Source organism: Eulemur rufifrons, chromosome 1, assembly GCF_041146395.1.
Source record: "Eulemur rufifrons isolate Redbay chromosome 1, OSU_ERuf_1, whole genome shotgun sequence".
NCBI lineage: Eukaryota > Metazoa > Chordata > Mammalia > Primates > Lemuridae > Eulemur > Eulemur rufifrons.
Genome location: NC_090983.1, coordinates 95,379,703 through 95,393,290, shown reverse-complemented (window position 1 = coordinate 95,393,290; position 13,588 = coordinate 95,379,703). Strand labels below are relative to the sequence as shown.

At 40.6% G+C, this 13,588-nt stretch overlaps 1 protein-coding gene and 1 non-coding gene across 9 annotated transcripts in view; one reads left to right on the top strand and one right to left on the bottom strand.

Annotated features, from left to right (window-relative positions):
- The first annotated feature begins 742 nt into the window (after window positions 1-742).
- The window catches only part of CLASP1 (cytoplasmic linker associated protein 1), a 263,544-nt gene continuing 250,698 nt past the window's right edge, over window positions 743-13,588 (top strand). For all 8 annotated transcript variants that reach the window (XM_069462102.1, XM_069461691.1, XM_069461772.1 and 5 more), the window contains exon 1: window positions 743-833. The gene's annotated coding sequence lies outside the window, so the exon portion shown is untranslated. The remainder of the gene's footprint in view (window positions 834-13,588) is intronic.
- On the bottom strand, window positions 4,891-4,997 carry LOC138387840 (U6 spliceosomal RNA). The gene has a single exon (XR_011233992.1). It is a non-coding gene; the product is annotated as a U6 spliceosomal RNA (small nuclear RNA).

Sequence of the window (13,588 nt, the reverse complement as noted above, 5' to 3'; positions counted from 1 at the left end):
GAGGCATGCACCCGGCCGTCTCTTTTCCTAAAAGGGCAAAGAACCGTTAAAAAGTTGTGCTTCCGGTACAAGCGTCCGCCCCAGCTCTGGAAAGGCAGAGCGGACTCACAACCCCACTACGGGTTGTCGCAGGGCACAATTTCCTTCACCGAAATCACCCGATGGGCGGGTGCTCGTAACCCAGAAGTGAAAGGCCATTTCCTTCAGGTATTAGATCCCCCTCGCCCATCAAAGGAAGTTCCAGCCAGACGACTTTTATCCAGGCTTTCCAACCTTTTTATTTTTATTTTATCTATTTATTTTTTCAGACTGCTCCTTAGATTCTATTACACTCCCTGCTTTCTGGTGCCTTGTTGCTTTGGCCGCTTAGATCCGACTCTCTTTGTCTAGCCCGAGTTTTGCTGCAACTTCCTAAGGGTCCTAACTACCCTCTGGCCACACTTTTCTTAACGAACCTTCACCCTACGGGTCCCCATCAGGGTCAACAAACGTTCTCCGTGGGGGCAAAAGCTCTTAGGGCTTTCACCTCTCGAAACCCTAGGCAGCCAGGTCGGCGCCTGCGCGGGGCGTTACCATAGAGAGGCAGCCTCCTCTCTGGTCTCGGTTTACACTCTCTATGGTGCGGCCGGGTCGGTGGCGGTAAGGAGAAAAAAGGGAGGCCGCACTGCGCAGGCGCTCTTGGCTCTTGCTCGCTCGCGCGCGCTCTCTCTCGCTCTTTTTTTTTTTTTTTTTTTTTTTTTTAATCCTCGCACCAAGTGCTTAACCTCATTGGGGTGGAGGAGAAGGCGGCGGCTCTCTGGTCCGCAGCGGCAACAGTAGCGAATGATGGGGCTGTAAGTACCCGGTTAGGGCGAGGAGGTTCAGACCCGACCCCTCCGGAGGCCCCGGGCCCCTCCCCCGCCCGGTGTGAGTGGGGGCGATGTCCAGCTCTGTCATCGGCTCTTGGGTGCACTTTGGGGGGAGGGGGCGGCCCTTAGGTGGGAGCGGGGCGAGGAGCGGGATGCGAGGGTTGTTTATCCAACCAGTTGGGCGCTGATCCCAGGCTGCTTTGCAGAGGGAGTGGGGGCGGCTGCGGGGTCAGCCGGGCTTTGTGTGCCCCTCTCTCTGTCCCTCTCCCAGACCCCACCCCGGGCCCCCTTCCTGACCTGGGGCTCCCCGGCCGGGCGGGAGAAGCCGGCAAAGCCTGGGTCGTGTTTGAAAGGAGCCGGGGATTGCTAGGGGAGGGGGCGAGGAAGAGAAACCCTTAACAACTAGTCATCGGCGAGTGATGGGTGTGGAGAAAGATCTAGAGGGAAGGGGTGTTGGGGAAGCGGGCGGCCGGGGCTCCTAGCCCCGGCCAGACAAAAGCTGAGCAAGCGGCGCCGAGCGGAGCAGCCGGCCTGGTGGGATGCGGAGGGTCCCCTTGGTCCCCGGGGCCCTCAGAGAGCTTCTTTTCGAAGCTGGGAAAGCGAACAAGTGCTGAGTTAAGCCTGTGCAGCCTTCTCAACTTGCCTTTGTTGTTCTTTGGTATTGGCAGAGACGCTCTGACGAAGATGAGTGTGTGATCTTGCACGTTAGCCTAGCTAGGTACAATGGAGCTAATTGAATTTTGCTTTCCATTTTCTGAGCTGCTGGGATGAGTATGGGGTTTTCCAAAGTCTAACTTATTACATAACATTTTTAAAAATAATTGTGTTTATTTCTAAAATTAAAAAAATTAGGTGGAGCCGTAAAGCATGTTGTGTTGCATCTTGGTGAGTTTCTGTGTAGTGGGGTTCGTACATTTACTGACCGTTCTGTAGAACTTGTGAGCTCTTTAAACATGATACTTTAATTTGTAGATGTGGCAGTGAGAGCTTCGGATTCTCTAATCCTTTGGGAGGCAGTGATGCAGAAGAGTCAAAAGCGAGAAATAGTTTCTTGCTGCCATATACCCTGCTCCATATTTGGGTGCCACAGTCCGGTATCAATTGTGGGTTTGGCAATTGTTTTTATTACTGTTATTATTCGTGACGTTCACTGAGTCACTGAGCTCTTGGTGTGAGGAATCATGGGCAGTGGGCTCCATTTGCTCATCAAGGGAGTGGGAGAACAGTAACATTGATGAAGAGACCATATAGATAAGAAAAATAGCACAATGCCCTAGAATACTGAATATTATTTATGTTCTGCGTTTGCTAAGATTTAAATTTTGATGAGCTGTTTATCCCTCCTTGTAAAATTGTGTAATTGCACCTTTTTAGGAGTTGTTACTCAAATCTCAGTTTCCATAATTCATTGTTTATTATATGCTAACATGTAACATTGTTTTAGAATTTTAAAGTTTTAATTTTTATTGAGGAGTTTTCAGCCTTAGCTTTTAATTCTCCCAACTAAGGTTAAACAAAGTCAGAACTCCTTTGAAGAGACTTTGTTGATGGTGGAGGTGTCAAATATTGTATCTCTATGTAACAGTTAAAGTGGGGAATACCAAAAAAGCTTTTGCCAAGTTTACACCAAAAATTTGTGTTAGAACTGAAAATCCACATCTCCTAGTATGTCAGGCTTTTGAATTAACCCACAAATTCAACTTTATTTGTGCAAAAGAGGTAAGCATTTTTTGTACTGATAGCAAGTAAAAATCTGAAGCTTGATTTGTTATGCTTCAGTTAACTAGTGCGATAGAATCTCCTAAGTGTAGTTCAGATGATGAGACCTTGCTTTTTATAGAACAAGATTTCAGATCCTTAAAATAGTTTGATAGGGATGTTGAGAAATGATTGGCCAGAGCATTAAGTTTATTGTTCAAGTGTATTATATTTTGTTCACTGGTTTTGGATTTAGATTTTTTGCTTCAGTCTTGTTAATTCTATTTTCTTAGGTAGCTCAGTGTCAGTGTCATGATTCATAAGTTGAGTGAGGTAGTTTCTTGGGCCTGAGAATTAAATTTATTGTTTGAGATGCCATTTATTCTTAACAATCTTCTTAAAATCATAGTTTTTAGATTATGGTACTTTTTATTTTGTAGTACAATTGGCAAATGTTATAACTATTTAAGGGATTATAAATATTAGGCTCAGGGCTGAGTTATTAAAACTGCCAGGATTGATAACTGCAAGTCTAGTTGTTTAATTAAATAGTGGAAATAGTAGACAGTAGTAAAACATAAATGTTTAAAAAGAGAATCACTTAAAAGATTTCCTAGAAAATAAGAGAATGGTCTATTAGTCTTAAAAACTAAGCAAAGAAGAAATCATTGAGGATAAAGTTTTTAGTTTGTAAAATGTCATTTATTACAACTTTTCTTTACCCAGTGCTAGCAGGCCATCATTGATAAAGAATGTGTATATGTGTTTGACTAAATGGCCTCTGAAAGTACCAGAATTTTACTGATTGGTTTTAGCTGGTTCTTCACCACCCCAGGACTTTCCTGGCCCCTTAATGTTCAGCCATTACGGCCATACTGAATGATTTTCCTCCCCAAATTTTCACGGCAGCCCACACCCACCTCCTCCCATGAATCCCTAAAGCTCTAGCTCAGATGTGCTCAAATAGTGGCATTTCTTCCATAACACCTTTGTTAACTTCTGTCTTGTTTTCCTGCCTGGAAGTCTCCTTGCAGTTTCATATTGTATCCATCACCTTCCTCCTTGCTCAGATTTTCTCCTGTGCATTTATTCTTCTGTAGATCCTTGAGGGCCCAGGGAGTTTGTAAAACACATTGTGGTGTTCTCTCTTGTTTGGTAGCTTATATAACTAGTGGAAGCTGTAGAATGTATAAAAGAATAAACAAATGTACCATAATTTAGACTAACGGAATTTGAGCCTTGAAGGAGCTCTTAGAGGTCTGGTAGTCTAACATTCTTCCTTATGTCTGCTACATTCCGGTCAGCAGCCTCAAACAAAGCAGGCAGGCTTCTCTGTTCCTGGACAGGTCACTGTTGTCAGAAATGATTTTAGACTGTACCAAAATCTGCCTCTCCCCTTTTACTTGTTGACCTTAGTTATAACTCCTGAAGCAACATTAATTAAGTCTGTTTCTTCTCCACGTAATAGCCCTTCGTATTTCCCAGGACACTCATCAGGCGTTCTCTGGATTTATTGATTAATTTATTTACTAAACTCGCTCTTGAGTTAGGTACCAGGTATCAAGAGGGTACAGTTGAAGACATACATGACCCCTGCACTTCAGGGGATCACAGTCTAGTAGGCGAGACAACCATGGGTTGATGGCCAGTTATATTGAAAGTATGCAAACAGCCCTGGATCCTTAGTGCTGTCTTGCTTTAATATGGGCTCACTATGCTTTCTTTAGACAACTGCATTTTTAGTGTCCTTTAAGTGCAATGTCTGAACTAAAACAGAAGACTTTCATAAAACTTTACCGGAGTATACAGTAAAGCCACTTACTAGTCCTGTGACTTTGGGCCAATTAAATAATCTTTATTTTAGCGTCTTCATCTATAAAATGAGGGTGAGAGTGAGGGGAGGGTGATGTTATTAGTAGCACCTACCTACAGGGTTGTTGTAAGGATTAAATGACAAAATACATATAAAGTGCTGAGGATAGTGACTGGCATATATTAAGTGGGTAATATATGGTAGGAGTTAATATTTTTTTTAATTTATTTTATTTATTTTTTATTTCAACATATTATGGGGATACGAATGTTTAGGTTACGTATATTGCCCCTTCCCCCCCCCGCCCCCCAGTCAGAGCTTCAAACGTGTCCATCGCCCAGACCTGTGCGCATCGCACTCATGTATATGTATACCCATGCCCTCCTCCCCCTCCCATCTGCCCAACAGCCGATTAAAGTTATTCCTATATGTGCACTTAGGTGTTGATCAGTGAAACCAATTTGATGGTGAATATATGTGGTGCTTAATTTTCCATTCTTGGGATACTTCACTTAGTAGAATGGGTTCCAGAAAAATATGGGATGCTTCACAAATTTGCATGTCATCCTTGGACAGGGGCCACGCTAATTTTCTCTGTATCGTTCCAATTTTAGTATATGTGCTGCCTAAGCGAGCATGGTAAGAGTTAATATTAATAACAATAAAGTAGTAGTTGCAGTAATCGAGTCACCAGAATCACTTTGGGAACTTGTTAAAATACAAATGGCCTGGCCTTGTTTTACTCTCTTCCATCCAGAGAATTTGGTTAGTTAAGTCGGCATGGAACTTGCGCAGCGACACTTTTAACAGTTCCCAGCTGACTCTTAGATACCTCAAAGGTTGAGAACTCTGCACTCTATATTAATGCTGTCAGTGATTGCATTAGGTTTTACAAATTTAAATTTTAAAAATTCCCTAAGAAATAGGTGAATAGATCCTCCTAAAAGATTCAGACAATGCAGATACAAGGAAAGACATGAGCCCCAAGGAATGACCCCCAATCTCAGGCCCCTTTGGAAAAATACTCACTTATCAGTTTGGAATGCATCCTACAAACTATGTTAACCTTTTTCATATAGATATATAAATGAATGTCTTCACAATAGTAGTAGATTTAAAAGATAAAAATGATTTTCAAAGCCCTTTTATAGTCATAATCTTCTTTGCTCCCTTCCAAGTCCTGTGACGTGGGAAGGGAAGATAGCATCACAGTCTTGTCAATTTGCAGATGAGAAACCAAGGCCTGCAATTGAAATCCAGTCTTGATTGAACTAGAATGAGAACTGGGCCTTCTGTTTCTCAGCCTAATGTTCTTTTCATGTGAACCACACTGTCTTCTAGCTATGTGATTTTGTTGGCTTATATTGAAGTTGTGGTTCATGAAGTCTGATCTTTTTGCCATGTGAATAGATACCAAATCAGATTTTCTCCTTTCCTTTAGTGAATATATACTGCTTTTAAAAAAATGTAAATTCAAAGTTTTATATGTCTATTAGGATTTATCTTTTGGGGAAGGAAATCTAGAACTGGCCTTCTGGCCATCTGATAGCATGACACATTTGGGTGAGTCTGTCTTGGTTCAGGATAGCCGAGGTCAATGTATGCACTTTCTACCTGTGTCTCTAACAGGTGCCCAGTTGACTCTCCAGTCTATTTATTTATAGTCTTATTACAATAATATGACAATATACAGAAAGTTGAGAGGCCAGTAGAGGAAAACCCACATCAAACCATCCCCACATAAGCTATTATTTCCTAATGTGTCATCCTTTGAGACTGTCCATTTTCCATACTTTTTAGTTAATAAGTTTAAGTCTTGCATGTTTTATAAATAGTTTCCTTGTAACTACATAGTATACATCATTTTAGTTTTTAGTAGCTTTGTCATTTTGTGTTGATAGGGCAAATTTTGGTAAACTGGGATCTTTGACGTGCAGGTATCTTTTTTTTTGTTATTACATATAATACAATAGTGACTATCTTTTGGATAGCTTGTTTCTTTTGTGTTATTGCCTTAGGATAAATTTAAAGAAGTGGGATTATTGAGTTGAAAGGTATTATCATATTTGTGACCTTTGATACACATTGTTGATTGCTGACCCAAAATTTGTAGCAGGTAATAATTTTCCCAGAAATCTAAGGATGTACCAGTTTCCCAAAAATGTTTTCAACTTCTGATAATACAATTTCAGTATACTGTTTGCTACTATTAGAGGTATAGAGGATATGTTATTTTTATTTTTCATTACTTTTTTTGTATTTATTTTTAAAAAGAATAAGCAATCATAAGGGACTTTTGTATGAAGAAACTGTATGAAACTCCTAATGGGTAGAACATGCAAATGGTTTCTGTTACTTCCTTGGTTTCCAGTCCTGTCCTGCATTACCAAAGCTATTGCATTGCTACATGGGCATAGAGGAAAATGCAGCCTTTGCTTTGTGGGATGGATTGGTGTATTTGTCCACATCAGAATGTAATCTTAGAACATTTTTGTGGCCTACCTTCAAGTGTTTCTTTAAACAGTTGTGTGCTAGGGCCCTGCCTAAAATATTTATTATTCAATTAGAATGTCTGTGGGTGGAGGCTGAGGTATCTGGTTTTTTTTTTTTTTTTTTTAACAGGTTTCCCAAGTGTTTCTGAGGCCACCAAAATTTGAGAGCAGTCTCTGGGGACTACCTTCTAGCTAATATTCTTCACAGATTGTGTCTTTCCTATGGGTAGAGGCAGACTCTGTTATGAAAAGTTGCTCAGACATGCTAACAGAGGCCTGTTGTATAGAGAGAATGAATTGTGTAGCAGTGCTCTTCTTAATGAAGAGTAGCTGGGTTCGTCCTAGGAACAATAAGCCAGTCTTTCCAAGGGAAGTTGAACTGCATTAAAAACAGCTCCTTCTCTGAACTCTTCTTGTGGTGCTGTTAGCTGTATTTTATTTAAGTTCTGATAAGTTGTGGAATTCTCCTGACCCAAGCCATACTCTCCTCAGCCTTTGATTGGCCTAAGGGTGGCACACAGACCTATTAGCACAATAGCAATAGCCATCAGAGATTGAACACCTACCATTTGCCAGGCACTGGGCTGGGTGCTATAGGTATACTTCTGCTAAAGGCAGGTGCTGTTTTCATTTTGTAATGAGAGGAGGCAGAGGCTTAGAGAAATTGAATAATTTGTTCATGATCACACAGCTGCAGGGTAGCAGAGTTTGGTTCTTAAATTCTTCAGCTTCCTTTCCATAGTTATCTTTGTTTGTTTGTTTTTTTTCCCAGCTCAAATTGTTCCTCCTTCATGAAAGGACAGTGGGCTGCCTTGGGAAAAGGTCTGCTCTCACCATCCGGCAGCATCTGGAGCCCACTTACTAGTCAGGAGAGATGTAGGGATACAAGTTGCCCACTAGGGTTTCCATGATGGTTAGATCAGATGACCAAACAGTCCCTTTTAGATTTGAGTTCTTGATATGAATTCTGCCTTTGGGCAATCCAAATCACAGAAGGTCTGATAAAATTTTTTTTTCTTTTTAATTTAATTTTTTATTGTAAAATATTTATAACATAAAATACTCCATGTCAACCATTCTTAAGCATATAATTCAGTGGTATTAATTATATTCACTCTGTTGTGCCACCATTGCCACAGTCTGCTTCCAAATCTTTTCCATTACCCAGAATAGAAACTCTGTAACCATTAAGCAATAATTCTCTGTTCCTCCCTCCTCCTGCCTCTGGTAGCCTATAATCTCCTTTCTGTGTCAATGAATTTGCCTATTCTGGATATTTCATAAGTGGAATGATACAATATTTGTCCTTTTGTGACTGGCTTACGCATGTTTTGAAGGTCCGCCTGTGTTGTAGCTTGTATCAGAATGCCATTCTTTTTATTGCTAAATAATATTCTATTGTATAGATAGACCATATTTTATTTATTCATCTGTTGCTGGAACTTGGGTTGGTTCCATTTTTTGGCTATTGCAAATAATGGTGTAGTCAACATTAATATATAAATAATGCATTTGAGTCGCTGTTTTCAGTTCTTTTTATTATATACCTTGGAGTGGAATTGTTGGGTCATGTGGTGATTCTGTGTTTAACTTTCTGGAGCAATTGTTGAGCTGTTTTTCACTGTGGCTGTACCATTTAATTAATTAATTAAATAAATAAATACATAAATTATTTTTAAAGACAGGATCTCGCTCTGCTGCCCAGGCTGCAGTGCAGTGGCATGAGCATAGCTCATTGTAACGTTCCAGGGGAGCTTCTGGGTTCAAGTGATCTTCTGCCTCAGCCTCCTGAGTAGCTAGGACTACAGGCATGTGTCACCATGCCTGGCTAATATTTTCATTTTTAGAGATGGGGTCTCACCCTGTTGCCTAAGCTGATCTCGAATTATTGGCCTCAAGTGGCCTCCCACTAGTGCTGAGATTATAGGTGTGAGCTACCGTGCCCAGCCAGCTGTACCATTTTACATTCCCTGTAGCAATGTATTTAATATAAAGGTTGCACTTTCTCTGTATCCTCACCAGTACTTGTTTTCTTTTTTTTTTTTTTTGAGACAGAGTCTCACTTTGTTGCCCAGGCTAGAGTGAGTGCCGTGGCGTCAGCCTAGCTCACAGCAACCTCAAACTCCTGGGCTCAAGCGATCCTACTGCCTCAGCCTCCCGAGTAGCTGGGACTACAGGCATGCGCTACCATGCCCGGCTAATTTTTTCTATATATATTTAGCTGTCTATATAATTTCTTTCTATTTTTAGTAGAGATGGGGTCTCGCTCTTGCTCAGGCTGGTCTCGAACTCCTGAGCTCAAACGATCCGCCCACCTCGGCCTCCCAGAGTGCTAGGATTACAGGCGTGAGCCACCGCGCCCGGCCAGTTTTCTGTTATTTTTAAAATTTTATTTTTTATTATATCCATCCTAGTATGTGTGTGAAGTGGTATCTCATTGTGGTTTTGATTTGCATTTCCCTGATGACTAAAGTGTTAGGCGGTTTTCATGTGCTTGTTGGCCATTTGTATATCTTCTTTGGAGAAATGTTTATCCAAATCCCTTCCCTATTTTCAAATTGGATTGTCTTTTTGTTGTTGAGTTTTAGAATTATTTATATATTCTGGATACAGATCCCTTATCAGATATTATACATGATTTGCAAATACCTTCTCCTACTCTGTAGGTTGTCTTTTCACTTTCTTGATAATGACCTTTGATGCACAAGTTTTTAATTTCAACGAAGTCCAGTTTATGTATGTTTCCTTTTGTTGCTTGTGCTTTTGGCATCATATCTAAGAATTTGTTTCCAAATCCAAGGTAATGAAGATTACCCCTATGTTTTCTTCTAAGATTTTATAATTTTACCCCTTACATTGAGGTCCTTGATTCATTTTGAGTTAATTTTTGTACGTGGTGTGAGGTAGGGGTTCAACTTCATTCTTTAGCATGTGGATATCCAGTTGTCCTAGCACTGTTTGTTGAAGACTGATACAAAGTTTTTAATTATGCCTTTTCTATATCATTGAGTGGCATTTATATTTTGCTTTGGGTTTTTGACTTCATTGCCTTACCCTCCTCAGCCTTTCCCTCTTCCCTCATTTTCTTCCCTTAAAACAGGATACATGGATGTTTTGTGTATGTTAACTGTTCTGCTGCTTGATACATGAAGCATTTAATAAATATGAATTCCATTTCTTTTAATTTTATACAGTTATTTAACTTTTCAATAGTTTGTGTTCCAAAAATAGATCGTAGGTACCTTAAGGCTATGAGGATTTTTGTTATGTTTCTTTGTTTCTCAATTTCTTCTTTTCTTATGGAGAGGACATTACTCTAGTGCCTAATTTAATGCCCCATACATCACTCTGGTGCCCAGTCTAATACCATGCAAGTGGTATGCGTAACCTTTATTTGACTGAACTGTGAAGCTAAACATAGAACTTTGTGAATACATTTGCAGTAGTTGCTGAAAATCCTTCTTAAAAGATTATTTATCAGTGTATTAAAAAGTTCTTTAGTGTTTTTTACTGAGATTCTTTTAAGTCATTTTCTCAAATGTGGGGATTGGTAATAGTATCTTGGTCTTTCAGATGCCTTAGGAATTTTTTTGTGTGTGTCTGACATGTGGTATTTGGATAAACCTCAGCGTGAAGTCTGAGAACTTTTTAACTTACTATTTAAGAGTCTGGTGATTGAATTTTACTTTGGGAATCTTACTCATTTTAGGAGTGATTTTGTGTACCTAGATCTTGCCTTTTCATTTTTGACAAATGCTCTTAGTTTCAAAGTTATTTTGAGTTTGTATAATACAATGAGTGTGTATTACTTTTCTAACAAAAAATTAAAATAAACAGCAGTTAGAAAATCCTTCTTTTGTTTAGAAATTCCAAAAGTTAACTAGTGAAGAAGTATCTGATCTTTCTCTCTGGGTCTGTATTATCATATTTCCCTCCATCACACTCTTTAGTGTTCAGCGGTGGCTAATGTTACTTGTCCTAAGTGATCAGACCTCCCTTGGGAGTCCAGATGTCAGTAAAGGGAAGGCTCAGCTTGAAGGTTGGCCTTTGGTGTTTTGTTTTCCTGTAGGTTTTGACTCCTAAGTAGGTATTTCTTAGTATCTTGTTAACACTTTTATACTCTAAGATACTGGTTATTCATCTGTTGTTTATTTTAGAAAATCCTTATTATTAACAGTGGAAACAGAGAAAGGAATTATTTTATTCTTTTCTAGTTCCAAGCAACATAACAACGCCAGAGTGGCTAGAATAAATATAGTATTTCATATGCTTTCAAGATAATTGTCAACCAACAGAGTGATTCAACAAGAGTGTAAACTCCCTTCAAAGGAATGATAGTTTGTGCCAGGAAGAGTAGGAAGGAAGAATGCTATTTTCTTTCACTACCTCCGTCCTTCTTTAGGGAAAAGTTGGCCTGTCATGTATCTGAATCTGTAGCTATACCTATACTTTTGTGTATATATTTTGTCTAAAAAGCTTGACACAAGTATTTTTTTCATTTATTATATTACTCTCCAGGCATGGGATACCATTCTGAGGAGGGTGGCCCTTGAAAAAGAAATGCTGTCAGTGTGAGCTGGTCTGGGCTAGGGAGTGTGGCATTTTAACCTGCTGCTGATTGAGCTTACCCTTTGGTAGTGATTGGCGTGCCAAGCAGATTTCCTGTGGCTAGCGACTGCATTTCTCACGTAAACGCAGTGGAAAAAGCTTGCCATTCTGTCATTCTTTTCTGAACTTGGAGTAGATTTCTGAAATTGCCAAAGGAGCATTTGTTTGGAGACAGAGTGACAATATTTAGCTGAATTACATAGTACTGATTTTATGTAATCATGAAAGAATAACTAAATGCTGGAAGATTAGGAACATCTCATTGTAATCGTTTGGTTCCTAGACTTCTTTTTTTTTTTTTTTTTTTTTTTTTTTTTTTTTTTGTTGAGACAGAGTCTCACTTTGTTGCCCAGGCTAGAGTGAGTGCCGTGGCGTCAGCCTAGCTCACAGCAACCTCAAACTCCTGGGCTCAAGCGATCCTACTGCCTCAGCCTCCCGAGTAGCTGGGACTACAGGCATGAGCCACCATGCCCGGCTAATTTTTTCTATATAGATTTTTAGTTGTCCATATAATGTCTTTCTATTTTTTTAGTAGAGACGGGGTCTCGCTCATGCTGGTCTCGAACTCCTGACCTTGAGCAATCCACCCGCCTCGGCCTCCCAGAGTGCTAGGATTACAGGCGTGAGCCACCGCGCCCAGCCTGGTTCCTAGACTTCTTTTGGGGTGGGGTAGGGAGACTAGAGGGGATACAGAAAGGCTGTACACAAGGTATTAATCAGAAATGGACCTAAAATTAGAGAGCCTTTAATGAAAAGAAGACAGTTGGAGGGGCTTGGTGGTTCATGCCTGTAATCTGAGCACTTTGGGGGGTATAGGTGGGAGGATCTCTTGAGGCCAGGAATTCAAGACCAGCCTGGGCAACGTAGTGAGACCCTGTTTCTACACAAATATAAGAAAATTAGCTGGGCATGGTGGTGTGCGCCTGTAGGCCCAGCTATGGTGATGCCACTGCACTCCGTCTTGGGTGAAAGAGCAAGACCCTGTCTCAAACAAAACAAAAAAGTTATTGTAAGATAGATCCTACGTAATTAATAGAGACTGAACAACCTGTGTAACTTGATCAGAATCTCCAGTCAGGGTGGATGTGGTAGTTCATGCCTCTAATCCTAGCACTTTGGGAGGCTGAGGTGGGAGGATAGCTTGAGACCAGGAGTTCAAGACCAGCCTGAGCAACTACAAAAAAATAGAAAAAATGAGTTGGGCATGTTGGTGCGTGCCTGAAGTCCCAGCTACTTGGGAGGCTGAGGCAGGAGGGTCACTTGAGCCCAGGAGTTAGAGGTTGCAGTGAACTATGGTGATGCCACTGCACTCCATCCTGGGTGAAAGAGCAAGACCCTGTCTCAATCAATCAGAAAGAAAGAAAGAGAAAGAACCTTCATTCAACAAGTTTTGCTGTTGTTCCTAAGGATAGAGAGAAAGGCTTTCAAGCCTTGTTCCCAGTGAGCTCTGTGCCTAAGAGGGAAGGCAGACAAGTAAGGAGATGCTTATGATTCCGTGTGTTAAGTATACTACTATGGGAAGACTGGAGAGGGAGGGGCTCCTAATCTGGGGCAGGGGGAAAAGATATGGCCCCTTTCTGTTTTAACCTGAAGGATATGAGGGTGTAAACCAGGTGCATACTCCCCTGGTTGGGCACTCTGGGGCCTGTTTGTTTTCCATTTTTGAGAGAACTGTGTTGGCTGGGGACCTAGCTTGTGATGATGAGACAAGGAAACTGACCCTTGACCATATTAATGCTGTGTTCTAATTTTGTGAAGTGGCCACAGGCAAGAGCCAAGAGAGCACCCTTGCTGAGAGAAGAAGGCTATTTGAAACTAATGTGTTACAGAGAGTCTTGGATGTTGATAAAATCAGGATTCTTGTATTTCAGATCTTTACTTGAATCCTCAACTGATCAGTGATTCAATTTTAGAAATTTGGAGGTGGGGGTTAGACATTGTTCTTTTGCATAACTGGTTGCTATTGCAGTTGCTTCTGGATAGTGATGGCATTACTAACATTATATATTTTTTTTATTGTACTTACAAGCTTATTATGTGCATTATTGACTACAGAATTTTTAAGAAGATACCTAGGGGATATACTTGTATCCCTTTTTGTTATGAATGAATTTGATTTTTTTTCTTGA